We start from the raw sequence: 18,765 nt of genomic DNA, 5'->3' as shown, positions 1-18,765 counted from the left end.
AAGCATTTCTTGTCCCAAAGCAAACAACTCAAGAAAAACGAGGAGACTGAGAAGTGGCTAAATGCATTACCTCTGGCATCAAGCAAATATAAGACTCCAAAAGCAATGGACAATGATACATAGATGTTGAGTTATAGTCAATAAGCATAATAAGAAATATCCTGTCTTACCCCTTATATGTCCATGCCGTGTAAGTGAATTTTATATCTCATTTGCCCTGATCTGGTCTAGCCTAAGGACTTCAATCAGTATAGCTCTAGATGCTAATCACTCCACATACAAAGAATACTAAGCCTTAAACTATTAAGTGCTACTTCAATGGCCAAGTAAGATCCCTCTAAATCTTTAGCTTGAAACTGAATCCTCTTTCTTCTCAAAACCTTAGGTAGGTACTCAAAAAGATCACCAGGGTTTTTATATTTCATTTCATCATTCATTTCTTTTTCTTTTTTTTTTTTGAGTCCGACTAATGTAGATTGCACCAACATCATTTTGAAATCTTTATGGAGGGTGCACATGCTGGTTAGGCACAAGAGCCACCCAACTACTCGATTACAATCCACATAGACGCATTCATGCTTCAGTAGCAGAGGAATACTGACATAAACTCATTTTTTTCTTTTCCTCTCTTTTTTTCATTCATTTCATCAATTTTTTTCCACATTCACCTTAGATCACATCTTCAGAGTACTCTACATGACACAAAATCTAGGATTAGCTCAACAAGACATAGAAGTTTTTAAGAGTCCATTGAAGGATAGAACTTAGTGTACTAAGGCCAAGTACTCAAAGTAGTGTGTTAAGCATACAAGAGAGTTAGAATAGTCACATTGGTTATTCCCAAGGCATCAACAAAAAATTCAGTGCATATGACAATACTAGTGGTAAAACAGGATTCACTAAAGCATAAAAAACAAGTAACTCACATAAATCATTAGTCCAAGCTAAAAGAATCTTAAAAGAATGAACAAAGCCATCATAGGTAGCACTAGCATGTAACAAATTGTCCTAATACATGAAAGACATCCATCGCCACACTTAGTGTTGTACATTGCCCTCAATGTACACTAATCATGAAAAACATGCAAGATCAAGCAATGAAAATAATATAGGAGGGTGAAAACAAACTTCCCCGGTTCAACTTGTGCTCGTTGTGAGGTATGACTGGACAAAAGGTGTGGTGAGCAATACATGTCTCGTCCAACCTCCATTAAAAATTAGGAAAGCTCACAAAATTCCCTCAATGCCCTGCGAGGCAAAAGGGGGGCATCATCATTGGACAAAAATTTACCAATGCAAACACAAGGGAGAAACTAGGGAGAAATCAACAAAACACATAGATGAAAAGAAAATAAAGTTTGACAACACAAGTCGGTATGGTAAGAACCATGCCAACTCAACAAAATACAAAAATACAAAACAAAGCAAACTAAAGTAGAAAATGAGTGTCCATGCTCAAACGGGCTACTACTCATCACAGTCTAGTGCCGGTGGTGGTGGCATGGCGGCAGAAAAAGTGGTCACGGTGTGCGAGGATGAACCATATTACGAGGTGATGAAACGGTGAAAATCCTCGTCAAGTTGACGCTGTCCCTCAATGATCTGGTAAAGCTGGCCACGAATCTCGCACTGCTTTTGACGCACACCTGAATCTCTCCCTCAATCCCACTCAATCTCGTGTCGAAATCAAGTAATGATGTAGTGCCGGGGGTAGGGACAGGAGTGTCCTCAGGCTCTGACTCTGTGTGCTCTGTCTCTTGCTAACTAGACTCGCTAGTGGCCCGGGGCCGTGTGGGTCTGCCACTCGCACGCTCACTCACCACCAAGCCTATCGCCGGTATGTGGGCCTTCTCAATGGGTGCTGCACCTCCTACAATGGTCATACCTCGAGTCTGCTCGAATAAACCCATACCACGGATCAATCTAGTCACATAGGGCCCAGCAAATATAGCTCCTAATTGTGCATACTATCCCTGGTGAAGAAATGCATCGGCAACAAGGTGACTAAGATGAGAAGGGCACTGCTCAAAGATGCCATACATCATGTAAAGATCAGACTGTGTAACCACCCCCTTGCTATCAGCCCGGCCACAAATAGAACGAGCAATCAAAGCATGAATGTATCTGTGTGCCAGGTCTGTCATGCGTGAGGCTTTTTAGGGTTTGGTCAATACCTGCCATGGTCGCCCCATAGCGGCTTCTGCTCACATCACTTGGGAAATCAAGCTAAAGACTGTCGCCAAGCATCGAATTGATAAACTCATCATCCTAGATTCTCAAATACTTGGCAAAGTCCAAGTGGTTCATAGTACGAGTTTTTCCAAAACCTTGAAAACGGATGGTAAGACATTTCCTATCCCGCACGGATTGTGCATCTAGTCATGCCTCAAAAGTACTCAAAACCTCCAAGGTTAATTGGCGAAAGGTTGGCTCATTAACAACAAAAAAGCTTATCCCAACAATTATGTGATAGCCATTCCTTGATTTGATTTTCTATCCCTAGGCTCTCCACAAGCCCCCAATCGATGTAACACAACATCCAAAATGGTTTTGTCTTCAAGGTATCATATCTTTCTCGATGATGGGCCAACTTGAAGACGGGTTCATCCGGTGTAGATGAGGGTTCGGTGGTTCTTGGGCGTTTGGAGGAGAGTCTTTTAGTGTGAGGCATCCCTACAATGAATATAAACCTTGTTCAAGATTATAGGAATACAAGAAAAATCAAAATAAAATACAAGAGATAGAGGAAACCAATGAAAAATCAAATTTTTGTGGTCATACGGCCGTATGGGGGCCATATGGTCACTATTCAGGCGACAAGAGTTTCCCCTATATTCCTGGAATCAAAAAATTTTTACATAAATTTGTATGAAAATTCATCCATGACATTCACATCATCCAATCCAAGAAAAATGCTTGAGAAATCCCACACAAAAGGTCCAAGAATGCACAAGAAATGAAAAAGAGAAAACTAGGGCATTGAAAAAGCACACCGATGAAATCTTGAGAAAACAAGCTTTAAACTCAATTAAAACCACTAGATCGAAGTCTCCAATGGATGGGGAGAAGTTTTAGGAGAAAAAATGAGGAGATTTGGCAAAGAAATGAGTGAGAAAGAAGAGAGAAAATCGGTGGAAAGAAGATAGAAATGAGAGAATGGAAGATAGAGAAGAGAGAAGATATTTAAAGGGGCAAGAACGCCCCATACGGCCCCCATACGGCCCTGTATGGGGGCCGTATGGGCCGAGAGACACTCTCGGCCGAGGCTCTCTGCGCGTCTCCGACGGCCCCGTATGGGGGCCGTCTGGAGGCAGTCTGAGACGGCACAGAGCCACTGGATTGGCTCTGTGTCCAACTCAGACGGCCTGTATATGCCCTAGGATGGCTGTATGACTTTTAAACTCACTCAAAACTTTGAAATCCTGTATCAAATGATGTAAAAATGATATGGCAAGCTCGAAGACTACTCCAAAAATGAATGTAATGAGTAAAACGACGATCTAGCACCTGAAATGACATCAAAATATGAGTTTCTCAAGAAGTTGCACAAATAAACCACAATTAAATAGATGAGAACAATGTGCCAAGTGTGTGAGCATGAACTTATTCAAAAACAAACAAGTCTAAGAAATATGAAAAGTTAAATGAACTAAGACCTAAAATATGAAAAATGCAAGAAAACAGCCCCGAATGCTTGGGTTGCCTCCCAAGAAGCGCTTCTTTAACGCCACGAGCCTGATGTACCTCATCACTTACCTCATGGGGGTTCAAAGAGTTTGAAGCCACCCCCAATTTCCCTTGCAGTGTTATTTCTTCCTGGCAAATTCAGTGATAACATTGAAAGGACCTCGAATTGTTCATGAGTAGAGAAGGGTGAAAAATTTACCTTCCCTCCTTGAGATGTGGGGCGATGAATCTTGGTACCTTTCTTTTTCCTCCCATGAATCTTCCTCCACATTTTATTCACAATTGATTCTTTTTTCTCTTTTCCTTAGCATTGGTACAAGATACCTTCTCTTTTGGTTGCTTCAAGTTGTGGACTTGAGGATGGTAGTGAGGTTCTTCTTGTTATTCATTCCCCAACTCTCCCAAATACTCATCCAAAGGGTTTATCAAGAGCACCTCCTGCACACAGTCAGAAATTAACCTATCAGTTTCATCAATGAAGTAAAGCATGTCATCATGATCTAAAGAATGTTTCATAGCAGCCAACAAAGTGTACATCACTTCCTCTTCTCTGACTCTTAATGTTAATTTTCCTCCTTTGAAATCAATTAGGGCACCTGAGGTTCTAAGGAATGGTCGGCCAAGAATCAATGGTGTCTCTGCATCCTCATTGATGTCCATGATGACAAAATCTATAGGGAAGACAAATTTGTCCACTCGGACAATCACATCTTCAACAATCCCATGAGGTTTCCTTGTTGATCAATTCACCAATTGTAAGATCATCCTCATGGGCCTTAACTCATCCAAGCCAAGTTTCAAATACATGGTGTAGGGCATGACATTTATCCTAGCCCCCGAGTCCGCTAGAGCATTTTCGTTGGACTCCTCGTTCAAGCATGCGAGATAATGAAACTTCCCGGATCTTTCAACTTTTGTGGGAGCTTCTTTTCTAAAATGGCTGAGCAATTTCCTATAAGTGCAACCGTGCCTTCTTCCTCCAACTTTCTCTTGTTCGTAAGGAGCTTTTTTAAAAACTTGGCATATTTAGGCATTTGGGTCAATGCTTCAAATATCGGGATGTTCAAATTGAGTTGTTTGAAAATGTTGATGAACTATCTAAAGTGAACATCCTCCTTGTCATGCCTCAATCTGGTTGGATAAGGGATTGGAGGCTTGTACTCGGATGATTTTGATGATTTTGACGGTCCTTGTTGTTGGGGCTTATCATTTCTTCCCTGATTTTTGTTTTCACTATTTTTTTCAACTAGTTTGGGGTCTTCCCCGAAGGCTACCCTACTTTCCTTGACACTTTTGGTCAACTTCGACCCTTGTCTCTACTTGCCTCCCGCTTCTAAGGGCAATGGCCTTCAAGTGCTCCCTTGGATTATCTTCCATGTTACTAGGAAGACAACCTAAAGGACGTTCAGAATTTGCCTTGGCGAGTTCCCCTTACTCGATGCTCAAGTGATTTTACAGAAGCTTAGAGGTTTCTCAAAAAAGAACCAATCTCACTGAACTGTTCACGCGTGTTGAGCGAGCTGAGCATTCACCTTTCCAAATTGTGCATCAATGCTACTAGTTAGGCTATTGAACCTGGCATCAGTACTGAGCATGAACTTGTCAAGAACCTCTTTCAGTGGTAAATTTCTTCTCAAAAGGCTATTGTTGAAATTGAGATCCTTGGGGTGGTGCAACTCTTTGTTGTTGGCCTTGGTTCCATGCAAAATTTGGGTGGTTCTTTCCACCCAGGATTGTAAGTTGAGCTATATGGGTTCCCTTGATTTCGTTGCCCCCCAATGTAGTCGACATTCTCAATAGAAGCAACAGAGAAGCTAGCAAATAAGATATTGGGCTGCACCATGCCCATCACTGAAAGTGCTACAACTCATCACTGATTCTGACCTCAGACTACTTCCATAAGAAGATCAAGCTTTCGAGTTAACACATCAACCTTTGCGGCAAAGGCATCAGTGCTACTCACTTCATAAGACATTGGGTTGCACCATGCCCACCACCACAAGTGCTACAACTCATCATTGATTCTGACCTCGGACTACTTCCCATAAGAAGATCAAGCTTTCGAGTTAACACATCAACCTTTGTGGCCAAGGCATCATTGCTACTCACTTCATAAAGCCCAGCAGTCTTTTAGTGAAGATCCTCTTGAGGACCAATGTGATTCATTGTTTGCCATAGACTCAAGTAATTGCTCAGCCTCATCGGGATACTTGTTGCTAAGTGATCCACCCGCCGCAGCATCAACAAGTTGGAGAGTAGCATAGTTTAACCTGTTGTAGATGATTTGTACTTGCATCCATGAAACATAACCATGATGAGGGCACCTTCTAAGGAGATCCTTGAATCTTTCATAAGCTTCAAACAATGTTTCGGATTCCCCTTGTTTAATGGCTGAAATTTCTTGTCTTAACTTGGCCGCTTTGCTTGGTGGAAAATACCTCCCAAGGAACTTCTCAACCATATCCTTCCATGTTTTTATTGATCCCAGAGATAATGATGTAAGCCAACGATATGTCCCATCTCTCAAGCTAAATGGAAATAGCCTTAAGCGGATAGCATCGTCTGACACCCCATTAATCTTGAATGTAGAGCAAATTTCGAGGAACCTAGAAAGGTAGTCATGTGCATCTTCATTTGCAAGACCATTGAATTGAACCAAGTTCTGGACCATGCCGATTGTACTTGCTTTAATTTCAAAATTGTTGGATGCCACGGATGGTGCTTGCACACTAAACTCATCATCTGTGAATTGAGGTCTTTCATATTCGGATAAGGTGCGTCGCTCTTCGGCCATGATTGAAGACTCTCTATCCTCAATTTCAATGTTCTGTGTACCTGACCCTTCACCAACTTCTCTCAATCTCCGATACAAAGTTCTTCCAATTTCACTATCCGGTGTAATCAAGGTCTATGGATTTGAACGTGTCATGCACAATACCTTGCAAAACCAGGAAAAATGGTAGAAAATTAAGATCAAAGGAAAATAAAAATAACGATAAAAAAATGAGTAAATAATGAAATGGCTAGAGTAATAATCTAAAAGTTTCCTAGAATTCCTTAAAGTGTCCCCGGCAATGGCGCCAAAAACTTGATTGCTTCCCCACAAGTGTACGGGATCACCAAGTAATACCTCGTGTGAAGACACGTGGATCGTATTCTATGGGGCTAAGGATCTCCTATTACTCCTTCTCGAGCTATTATCTAACCTAAGATCTTAAGTGATGGAATTAACTCTACTAGATGCAATTAAAACTAAAACAAGATTTCCAACAAATTAGAGAGAGCAAGCAATGAGCAAGCAAGAGAATCAATGTAATGCAAAGGCCTATGGATGTGGATCCCCTTTAGGAGGTTATCATGAAACATGGATGATGATCAAAAGATGGAAAGGTAAATTGGGCCAAGAGATTTCTAGATTAGAACAACCCCGATTTCTCGGCGATTGAACCAAAATCCCATACAAACATTGATATGAATTTCTTGCAAATCTACGTTCCTACGATTGCATTAAGTACAAGGAAATCTCAAATAGGAGTAAACCTACTCTTCTTCGGCTTGAACCTACCATGGAGGGCTACTAACACCCAATTTCTCGGCGTGATGATACAAGTATCCGCTTCTAATCATCCACAATACATGATAAACCACCACCACCCCCCCAAGATTCACCAACAGCAGGTGGTCTTGGGGGTCTAGTGTGGCATCATCCCATAACAAACAACACAATCAAGCAAAACATAAAGCAAAAGCATAGATGACACTCCCTAGATGAAATGGTGGAGGAGGAGGTAGAGAATGTGCCAAATGATGCTTCCTCCGCCAAAGGAATGCTGAATGACGCTTCCCTTAGCCGCGGGTCTCCTTCCTTCAAATCGTGGTTGATCTCTCCTTTGAATGATGTTGCCTTCTTTCCTTGAGAGCCTTAGACCTTGGCATTGAATGATCTCCTAGCTTCCTTGCCCTTCTTCTCCTTCCTAAGGTCGCACAAAGTCTCTCAAGTGGCCTTTCAAAATATGTCCAGAAAAAGTCCCTTGGTCTGCCCTAAAAGTTAACTTTTATACCCCTCATGGCATATGGGTCATATGGGGGTCGTATAACACTTAAATAATCTAGATTCGTGCTCAATATAGGGTACATACGAGGTCCATACAGCCTTCATACGGCCCCCATACTGGGTAGTATGGGGGTGGTATGAAAATTTGGGCACACAGCTTCAATTTCTTCCCGCTGCTACAGTGCATACGACCCCCATACTGGGTGGTATGGGGTGGTATGAAATTGTTGTTTTCTTTTCTTTTCGTCTAAATGATATCTTCTTGTTCTCCATGGCTTTCTTATGCCCTACAAAGTAAATAGTAGATGATTAAGCGCAAAACGGGCATCAAACCTCACAAAATACATGTAAAGTGCATACGATATATATATATATATATGAAAAGACCTACATTTAGACACTTATCAGGTTTTGATACAGAATTTCTTCCAACCAAATCCTCCTATGATTGCATTAAAAGTTAAAAATTCTCTAATTAGGGCCGAAATTTAAACTAGGTCCAACCCTAATGTTGGAGGGGAACAAAATACCCGATGGTCACGGTGTATTTGTACATGAATCCCTTCTGTGGTAAGTGTGTCTAGTACAAGGGCGTTGGTCACATCACCAACTAAAACCTAGAAATTGGCATACAAATTTCTTATGTATGCCAATAGATCAAAGTACACCAAGCTTGAATCTCAAACACACCAATTGCAAAAACAATATATAAAAACATCCAACTACACAAGGTCACCCCAAGGTTCACCAACATCCAGTGACCTTGGGGTTTAGTTGTTCATGCTAATAAAATACATGCTCAAATCCATAAAAACAACCAAACAAAGCAACATAAAACTCCTTCAAGTGATGAACGCGGAGTGACAAGCCATGAAAAGCTTCCACCGATGCCACAAAAAAGGTGCTTCTTTGTCTTCTACAAGCCTCTACACTAGGAGATGAGGGGAGATGTCAAGCCCGATCAGTGGGCCCACGGGATGCGACAATCACCGCAACAATCATGAGGAGGGATACCCCGCCACTCAACCCTCAGGACGCTTCAAGGCTGATCAATACACCTGGAATTCAACAATAGTAATAACAACAACGATAACAACAACAACAACTGTAGAATACAGAAAATATAGAGGTTCATAAATACACAAGGAAACAACACTAACAACAGTAAGAAATGCTAGTACATGAAAGTTTAAGAGTTATTTAGATACTAAACCATGCAACAAAGTTTTCTACACACTTGTGGATCCATAGGTCTTATAATATGTTCCATGACAATAACAACAACAACATACATGAACTGAAGGAAATACAACAGAAGATAGAACAGTAGTAAATGCCCAGTATGCTGCCACACAGTCACACCTACTACCTGCAACAGATTGGGAGGAAGAAAAAGGGATGAGTAACTCAAGTTAGTTAGTGAGGGGAGGTTAGCACAACTTTAGCAGAAAATACACCAACAGTAATAACAATAATAAAACATCAAAATAAAAGCTTTACGAAAACAATACTAGTTTAGAAACATTAACACATATAATAGAAGTCTTCAAAAAGATTAAAATAACATAATAATACCAAGAAAACCAATTTTACCCCAACTAGGGTTTACAACACGAAAACCATAAAACATGGTTTTAATTAATCAGCACAATACCCAACCCTCACCTAGCATAACGTGGTCTAGAAAACTCTCTAAACCTTTGCCATGGTCATGGCTAGGTTCAGAGCTATCAAGGTACTCATACCCTTGACGATGACCCATCAGTTCACTGGTTGGTGACTCCGGCTACCCGATGAATATCCAGTAAGGGCTCTACACTCCCACCCGAACTGGCCCTCGTAGTAATCAGACGGTCATCACGCCACCTCAACAAGCTGGCCGTGGAGACCGCTTACTATAGTAGGATATCACCATACAATCACCACAATAAACACAACTCCACTCAGAGTATAAAAGTCATCCATATTCATCAATCAACAACACCTCGACCATTGTACGAGGACAAGATAAAACACAAGGAAAGCTCAAGTTTTTAACACAATTTAGTTTACAAATCCCACACAAGAAACAAGATGGTAACCATTTCCTTTCAACCATTTAAAATGAGTTTCATGCCTTAGATTTCACAAAATCAATGATTTCCGCAATAAATCTCAAGTTTCATACAAAATAAGGATTTCACAAACTCATGGATATATATATATCAATCACAAATCCAACAATAACAAATCAGAAGCCAAATGAGACATCGAAGATTTTCTCAATAATAACTGCCATTCACCAAAATACCAAACAAGTATAAATCAATAAAACATACTTAAAACATGATATGTATATATATATATATATATATATATATGTATGTATATTCATCTCTAACTATTGCCATTCTTCTAATTAAAGCAATGCTCAACAATTCCACTCACCTAATTGGCAATTTGTCTTCCTCCCTAGCTACTCCTCTGCTGAATCTTTGCCTCGAGCCAAGACTTCTCCTTGCCAAAGTATAACAAAATACAACAATAATTAGCAAATAAAACAAAACACACAAGAAAAACACTAAGTTTCCAAACAAAGAACCCTAATTCGATACTAGGGTTAGCTCAAAAGCTAGGTCTAAAGGTTACCAATGAATTCCTGAGGGTTTTAGCTTCACTCTAGTCCAAAGAAATCAAAGAAACAACTAAAAATTGTCGGTGCTACAGTAACCTCGGCTTCCTACAGTAAACACGGCCCTTATACTATGATTTTCTCCCAATATACAACACTAATTCAAGAAATTTCTTCACAAACATTCTCATACATGAACAACAACTCAATGGCTTCAATTTGAAAAATTAAACAACTAAATCCATGGAGAAATCTAGGTTTTAAAAAAAAATCTATAAAACAAGGAAATACAAGAAGAAAATACGGTATAAAACATTAAATCCAAGCTTACCAAGTTCAAGAGTGAGGTAGGAAGGGAAAGAACACTTGGTTAACTGGAAAACCTTGTCGGAAAAATTTGAGGATGAGAGAAGGGTTCGGCCAAACTAGGGAAGAAGAAGAACAAAGGAAGAAAGGCTTTTAGAGAAAAAAAATTCATGATGCTACAGTAACGGATTGCTACAGTACCAGACCACTATAGGACTGGGCTACTACAAAAATAGACCGCTACGAAACTAGACTGCTACGGAACCATACCACTACAGTATTGGGCTAAAAAATCTATAGAAATGGGCTAGTTCAATCTACAGTAAAAAACTGGTTATAACATTCTACCCCTCTTAAGAAAATTTCGCCCTCGAAATTTCCTTCTTACCTGACAAAAGACCTCTATGACTAAGAGTCTAACAATACACATGCATCAAACAAAAAGATAGATATTGTACCTGTGATCATGTGCGTATCACACTTGGGCTCTTCATTAGTCAGGGCAAGGATACTGGTTTGAGATCTAGTCTGTGAGCGTGATCCTCCTAACTGAGGAATGTTGCTCGCTACTACGGATTTAATAGCGGCGGTCTGTGCCTGAGCCACAAGCTGTGAACTTCTAGACTGAGTAAAATGACTTGAATTAAGTCCAGGAGTAGTGTCCCCATGATTCAACAGTGTACACTACGTCCTGATGTGATCCGTTTGTCCACACTAATAACATCTGTGCGGTTCTCGACACCGTCCTTCTTAGAACTTATGACAATTTCAACACTGTCGCATAGTTCCTGTTGATCCTGTACCTAACACACTGCCTGAAGGTACTGAACTCTGCTGTCCACTGGTCTCGGCCGATGTAACCTTGAAGAAACCAACTGAAGGTGCACCACTAGGTGAACTCTCACTTCTGCTCTTCATTGAGGGTTTACTCATTTCTTCACCTCTTCTATTACTAATGCTTTCTCGGATTCGTCTGCCTTCCAGAACTAACTTTTCTACTCGAAGGACCAGTTGCACTACTTCCTTAAAGCTTTGGTTTCCTGTGACTGACATCCTCTCCCGAACTATGAGGTTCAATCCGTCTTCAAACTTCAAACACAGAACTTCCTCAGAACCTAGCAGTTCGGGTACAAAGTTTGCTACGTCCTTTAATTCTATCTCATACTCTGTCGCAGATCTGCTACCCTGGTTCAACTGCATAAACTCCTGCCTTTTCTGGTCTCTATGAAAATAGGTGTAGTACTCCTCGTCAAACTCCGTCTGAAAATCTGACCAACTCAAAACAGCACAGGAATGGCTTTTCAGACTTTCCCACCAAACTCTGGCTCTGTTCTCAAGTAACCTCGTAGCGACCTTGAGCCTCAACTATTCTTCTAGAACTATATTGTCGAAAGTAGCCACTCTTTGGCCATCATGGCATCACTCGTGCCATCAAAGGAACTGCAGCCTAACTGTTAGGCTTCCTTCAATAGCTTAGATAGGAACAAACTCTCGCTGGACCTACTATCATCTGCAGGGACTAGAGGAACTGACTGCATTGGGGATGGTGTTGATACAGGTTGCTGAGCAGTCGGTACAAACCCTCCATACATGCTCTAAAAGCTCATGAAGTCTCTAAACTACGGATAGGTCGGCTTCCGATCGTGATTGTCCTAATAGGCTCTGAAGGCCTGCATCGCCTCTGGAGACAGAGCTAACTCAGGTACTAGGGCCTGGGGCACAGGTTCAGGTACCCCTGGATCATGCACTACCGTTGCTACGGCAGGTGCATGTCTAGAATTGGGCTCCTGTCTAGGCGGTGAAGGAGAAGACGGTGGAGATGGCATTCCACGTTGTCCACCTCTAGGCGGTACAGTAGTAGGCTCAACAGCAGGAGCAACTGTTCCACTACGTGTGTGCGGGTGGTGTACTAACATTTTCACTAGAAAAGACACCAAAACAACTTTCAAAATCAATTCCTACATGCAACAATGCTACATGCTTAACTCTAACTGGATCCACTAGTTACTACAAAAGATAGTCAAAGACAAGAACAAGGTGCAACTATTAATCTAAACCAATAGCTCTAATACCAATAAAAATGAAACCCTTAGGACGCTGCAAGGCTGATCAATACACCTGGAATTCAACAATAATAATAATAATAACAACAACAACAACAACAATTGTAGGATACAGAAAATATAGAGGTTCACAAATACACAAGGAAACAACACTAACAACAATAAGAAATGCTAATACATGAAAGTTTAAGAGTTATTTAGATACTAAACCATGCAACAAAGTTTTCTACACACTAGTGGATCCATAGGTCTTATAATATGTTCCATGACAACAACAACATATATGAACTAAAGGAAATAGAACAGAAGATAGAACTGTAGCAAATGCCCAGTACGCTGCCACACAGTCACACTTACTACTTGCAACAGACTGGGAGGAAAAAAAAGGGATGAGTAACTCAAGTTACTCTGTGAGAGGAGGTTAGCACAACTTTAGCAGAAAATACACCAACAGTAATAACAATAATAAACATCTAAATAAAAGCTTTACCAAAACAATACTACTTTGGAAACATTAACACATATAATAGAAGTCTTCAAAAGGATTAAAATAACATAATAATACCAAGAAAACCATTTTTACTGCAACTAGGGTTTACAACACCAAAACCACGAAACATGGTTGGCACACATCTCCACGTTTATGAACTCATGTCGTGTCTTGGTCCTTGAATTGAACAAGAACTCCCAACATTGTGTCTTTATAGCCTATCTTTGCTTCCTTTTTACTCTTCAAGGCATTCTCAACCTATATGCATAAAATAACACCAAATACACAATATGAGACATAAACTATAGTAAAAATGATTCTAAATGCATGTAAAACATATATAAAAATATGTCTACTCAAGCACTTATCAATGGTTTTAATAAATCAGCATAATACCCAACCCTGACCTAGCATAACGTGGTTAAGAAAACTCTCTAAATCTTCACCGTGGCCATGGCTAGGTTCAGAGCTGTCAAGGTACTCATGCCCTTAACATTGACCCATCAGTTCACCGGTTGGTGACTCCGGCTACCCGATGAATATCTAGTCAGGGCTCTATACTCCCACCTGAACTAGCCCTTGTAGTAATCAGCCGGCCATCACGCCACCTCACCAGGCTGGCTGTGGAGACAACATACTGCAGTAGGATATCACTGACACGTCCGAATATGCGTGTACACACAAGTGCATGTGTGTCAAAGTAATAATCCCATATCAATGTGTATCGTATCCACAGAGAGTAGGGATTAAAGACATTTAAATTGTTTCTTAACTAATGTGGAAAATGAATAGTGATATGTGTGACAAGATTCAATTCTCAAGATTAAAAACAACAAGAAAGAGAGCACAAGTAAAGGAGAAGTTAAGGCAATCGATAAAGATGGGGTACCTGGGTATTGTTCCGCCTAGGACAATCATTTCAAGTGCAAAAAACCTCCATTATGCTTCCTAATTAATGCAATAGTGAGTCATGGAAATCCCTAATTGCATAGTCCCAAATCTAAGATCAACCATGCCTAACTCTATATATGTCCTGGAGTAGAAATCGAACAATCTCAACACCTCGCACTCGTATAGAATTGCAATGAGCTTTAGGGACTCCATTTGATAAATCCTATTCCTATGTATAGACCTAAACCTTTGGTCCAGGTGAAAGATCCCTAGCCACAATTAAGCCCTAGATGCTAAAATCACTTCAACGCTTCACTCCGTTGCACTCACAACTAAGCCCCAGCGGAAGGTCATCCCTTAACCCATTCACTCTACTATGACCGCAAAGAACTCTTGGAATGTGGAGGTAGGATAGATCATACCAGAGGGGAAAGGTGACGCTCCGCTACCTCTTTACTCACCCTCTCAATCCTCTCCAGTCTAGGTTTGTCTAACTCTCATGGTGTGTCACTCACTCACAAGAGTTACCAAGAAGAACTCTCAACTCTAGTGTCACTCTAGGGGAGTATTCATACAATCAAGCATACAAGATTGAAACTCACAATAAACATCAATTAATTGAAAGCATAATAAAGAGATTCAATGAAACGAATACATCCAAGGGTTCACAAATACCCAAGTACCCACTAGGGGTTTAGCTCTTCATGGAGCTAGATACAATCTATGAAATCGAATGTAAAAACAAAGCATCCATAGATAACCCCCTCGTTAGTCATGGTGATGGTCTTGTGGAGAGTCCTCTACTCGTCGCAAGGGTCTCTTTGTCAAGCCTAGGATACACCTAGTTAGATCGTTGCCGACGAAATCTCTCCCACTAACCTTCTTCCATACGGCGCGTGATGTCTGAGCCGTAGAACATATCCAAAGACCTAGCAAATACCTCTCAAAACCCTTGCCGCAACCCTCTCTCAAGTTGGGGAATAGATGGAGAAAAGAATGCTGAAATCGGGGCTGGAATCGGCTTTTAAAGGGCTGGAATCGAGAATCCACATGTCCGTGTGAGCGCCACTGTGGATTTTTCACACGAACTGTTCTTTCTTTCATATTCAGCTTCACAACCCTACCTGCATGAAAGTAACATAACTACATACATATTAGCGTTAAAACCCGAGAAAAGTAATGCTTAACACAAGAAAAGAACACTTCGTATTCTTATCACACAAGCACTTATCAAACCCCCCACACTTATGCTTTTGCTTGTCCTCAAGCAAAAATTAAAACATTAAAGCACAAACAAAGGAAATATTGGAAGTGCTTGGCCTTAGGTTCACCAAAGCATACAAAGAGTGCATTCTATAAGTACAGGAAATTTCAACACTAAATAAGAAAAATCAATGCTTTAACTAAAAACTTGAATCAAAGAGGAGACTAACCCAAAATCGTGTAAGTGTGAACTCACTCAAGTCGACCCAAAGTATACTCATCAAAGTTCTATGTATAAAGGACTTATTTATCTAAAAAAGGTAACAAAAATTCAAAAAGGATAGTAGCTTCACACATCCTCTAAGGTAGCACTTTCCAAAGGGGTCGCTAAGGGGACTTTCACACTTTTGAGGTAGTAGCTCTTTCCACTGGGGTGGTAGCTTTCACACATCCCATGAGATAGCTCTTTCTCTCATTAGGGCATAACTAGTATCCGATTTATGAGAGTAGCTTCATATATCATAGGCGGTAGCTCATTCCACCCAACAAGCACAACTAAACAACAAAAACTATTTTTGTTCTTTTTAGAACTAACACAAGAAACAACTAAAAACTAGTCCCTTATACATCAAACATGAGTTTCCAACAGGGTTCAAAGGGTGAGTAGTGCAACAAGTGTCAATCGGGAAAAAAATTCCTAGAAATTCAAGCAAAAAAACTAGAGCATGAAAAACATTCAATGTTAAAAATTTTCCTAAACTCAAGAATACAATCAATACAACTAAGGTGAACCGCCATTGGTTATGTAAGCATGTATATCAATCAAAACTAGTACAAAAGAGATGTGTGCGCTATGAAACTCCCCCCCCCACACTTAAGTTGTACATTGTCCCCAATGTACACATGCAAGTTCATTCATAATGTAACTCAATTAGATTCAGATGTGGGAGAAGCAATCGAAACAAAACTCCCCTGACTCCTAGTGTTGCATTTGATGGAGCTAAGTACTTGGGAGTGTTGTTCCAACGGGTCGTGAAGCTCACACGGCCAAGTACCGAAACACCTTAGCAGTGCCCATGACAAAGTCTCAATTCCCATGATGACAAAACCATCTGCACTCATACACGAGGGGGGTCCAGGGAAGCTCAATAAAAACAAAAATAAATCGAGTATATAAAAGATAAGACAATGAATACAACTCGAGATACAAAATGAAAGTAAACTAAGAAGGAGAGTCTTTTCTGAGTATACAAGTCCAAAATAAAATGCGGAAATAAAAGACGAGGAAAATAAAATCAAGTGTCGATGTCACGCTCTGGATCCTCTACTGCTGTTGATGCTAGATCAAAGGATGATGGTGGAGGTGGTAAAGGAGATGCTGGCGGAGCTGAGGGGGCCAGAGGAGTCCTTGGCCGCAGGACAAATGACGAGCCGACGTATCGCTTTAACATCTGCTGTAAGGTGTCAAAATGTACCATGATCTCCTTATACTGTGCGGCCTGCGTGGCCCTAATATCGGCAATCCCTGCTCGGGCCTCCGCTAACTCTGTCTGTATCACTCCCACAGCGCTCTCGAAACTCTCAAAGCGATCATGGGCTCGAGATGGTGAAAACATGCGCAAGGTGGTTGGGTCCTCTATCACCAGAGGTGCCTCGGTCTGCATAGGTGCTAACTAAGGCTAGAGGGCAGGCTGGGAAGCCTCGGCATCATCACCCTCCTCCTCAGCTATCTTTGGGTTGGTAGACCAGAGCATAAATCTCTGTTTGAACCCTACGGACCATGCCCATCAGTCTCATCATCTCTAGGCTTAGGGGCGTTGGTATACTCGTCTTCTCGGCCCCGCGAATCGCGCCCAAGAGACCCATACCCAGAGCTAATCTCGTAATGTATGGATCCGAGAAGATCGCCTGAAATCTAGCATACTGGCCCTAATGTCATATGTACTCAGTGACGATGTGCCCTAGATGGATCGGTGTGTGCTGCATCATCGAATACAAGTACAGAAGCTCTTATCGGCTCAGAACGCAGTGTTATCACCACGTCCATTCACCGACCTGCTCATGATGGCATGTAGATATTGCTACGCAGGTGAGGAAAGGCATGTGGCCTTGGACAGGCCTGGCTCATACTGGCCCTGACCACATAATGCTCTATAAGCTCTCTCTGTGGTTAGAGCTCCAGGATAATCCATCAGTTACTGAGAGTACACCTCAGTGCCTGTAAATGCCTCCTTGTACAAGCTGAGCCGAACTAAAAACTGTGTGATACTTAGACTATAGTGATGTCCAAGTGCTCTGAACTGAACTATGTCAAGGTTATCGAATCTCGCATATGAACTATCGAACTTGAACAACGACAGAACCTTCAGTGTAAGCTCCCGGATGGCTGGCTTTCTAATCGACAATAACTGCCTCCAACCACCAACTGAAATGAGATCCTCAACTTCATCAACGAACTCATCCCCTTGATGCAAATCTCTCAATATACTCATGTCCAAGAACCGAGTCTGTCGGAATCAAAGTCTGGACAAATGCTCAAAATGAGCCTGATGCTCAGAGATAGTGAATCTCATGTTTTCGGACTTGGGGGACGATTCTCATGGTCGCTTATCAGCTTGCTTCTTTAACCTGGGTGCCATAGTCATTGACTTGAGATGAGAAAGCTTTGAAAACGGCCAGGAAACCAAGTAAAATCCTTCCAAATTGGCGATATGAAGTCGGGAAACAATGTTGAAGTGCTCTCAGACAACCGGAGGATATTAGGATGAAGAGGAACAATAATCCTTTTAAAAGGACTCGCGCCTCTTGGAGTTCTGTACATCACCACGGCCGTGCGGAAATTACACACGCCCGTGTACCTCCACAGGAAAGCTTCACAAGGGCAGGTGCACGTCCTTGTGTGCTCTCGGAAAAACACTCACTTCCCTTGAACGCAAATACACAGGCGTGTGATAAATACCCACGCCCGTGCGCCCGACTCACAGCGGCAGCTGCACGCTCTTGTGGATGCTCTGGACATCAGAGAAAAATTGCTAAGTGTTCTGCACGCCCGTGTGGAATTTCCACACGGGCATGGGCATTCAGAAGCCTAACTCACAGGGGCAGCCGCACGCCCCTGTATCTTCTCAGGATGGGGAGAGCTCCTCTATAGAGATTCTCACGGGCTTGTGGAAATTACCCACGCCGTGCGATTTTCACAAGGTCGCCCACAGGGCCGAGTCAACGCCCCTGTGTGCTTTCGGGAAAGTCTGCCAATCTCTGCAGGACTTCACACGCCCATGTGGAAATTTCCCACGGGCGTGCGAGGATCGCATGGTCGTTCACAGGGGCGAGTCCACGCCCCTGTGCCTTCTTTGGATGAGCTCACAATACAAAACCATGGGGGTGTGTTAATTCCACATGCCCGTGTGTTTTTTTGGATACTTAGAAAACTCTACAGGCTCTGTAGAAAATTTCTGAA

At 41.6% G+C, this 18,765-nt stretch overlaps 1 non-coding gene across 1 annotated transcript; it reads left to right on the top strand.

The window, feature by feature from the left end:
• Positions 1-5,994: 5,994 nt before the first annotated feature.
• On the top strand, positions 5,995-6,100 carry LOC120268699. The gene has a single exon (XR_005538988.1). It is a non-coding gene; the product is annotated as a small nucleolar RNA R71 (small nucleolar RNA).
• Positions 6,101-18,765: the final 12,665 nt, after the last annotated feature.

The sequence above is a fragment of the Dioscorea cayenensis genome, chromosome 1 (genome assembly GCF_009730915.1).
Source record: "Dioscorea cayenensis subsp. rotundata cultivar TDr96_F1 chromosome 1, TDr96_F1_v2_PseudoChromosome.rev07_lg8_w22 25.fasta, whole genome shotgun sequence".
Taxonomy (NCBI): Eukaryota; Viridiplantae; Streptophyta; class Magnoliopsida; order Dioscoreales; family Dioscoreaceae; genus Dioscorea; species Dioscorea cayenensis.
Note: the sequence above shows the minus strand (reverse complement) of the source record. Positions and strands in the feature narration are given on the sequence as shown.